The sequence below is a fragment of the Nematolebias whitei genome, chromosome 17, assembly GCF_014905685.2.
Source record: "Nematolebias whitei isolate Nwh7 chromosome 17, NemWhi1, whole genome shotgun sequence".
Lineage (NCBI taxonomy): Eukaryota > Metazoa > Chordata > Actinopteri > Cyprinodontiformes > Rivulidae > Nematolebias > Nematolebias whitei.
In genome coordinates this window covers 41,174,629-41,175,171 of record NC_056514.1, presented here as the reverse complement: position 1 = coordinate 41,175,171, position 543 = coordinate 41,174,629, and the positions used below count along the sequence as shown (strand labels likewise).

Genomic DNA, 543 nt, shown 5'->3' with positions numbered 1-543 from the left:
AGGTCCTCCAGTCCAGTTCAGATCCTCTGGTCCAGTTCAGGTCCTCCGGTCCAGTTCAGATCCTCTGGTCCAGTTCAGGTCCTCCAACGTTCAGTTTTGTTTCATTAGAATCGTTTGTGTTTTTCAATAAAAACAAAAACTCTTCAGAGAACATGAAAGGAGACGTTTGGACATTTCTGCTAAATCAAATAAAAACCAAGGAGTGTAGAAAACATGTGACCATGTTTGGAAAAATGAACTTTTAAAGTTCACAGTCCTAAAGGCAGCTGTGAGAACGAGACCTTCTGCAGCGACCCGCGGGCCTCTACAACTCTTCTGTGTGGTTCCGGTTTGTCAGCTTTGTTGCACACGGGTCAGATGGTTCTGATTGTTGCTCCATATTCTTCACGTCAGCCTGACCCGCTGACAACTGTGATGACAACAAACAAGGATTTGTTGTTGTTGTTGACAACAAATCCTTGTTTGTTGTCAACAACAACAACAACAACAACAACAAACAAGGATTTGTTGTTGTTGTTGACAACAAATCCTTGTTTGTTGTCA

At 42.5% G+C, this 543-nt stretch overlaps 1 protein-coding gene across 1 annotated transcript in view; it reads right to left on the bottom strand.

The window, feature by feature from the left end:
- LOC119424230 (pleckstrin homology domain-containing family A member 1) overlaps window positions 1-543 on the bottom strand; it is a 19,416-nt gene that overhangs the window by 13,793 nt on the left and 5,080 nt on the right. The gene's annotated exons all lie outside the window — the stretch shown is intronic.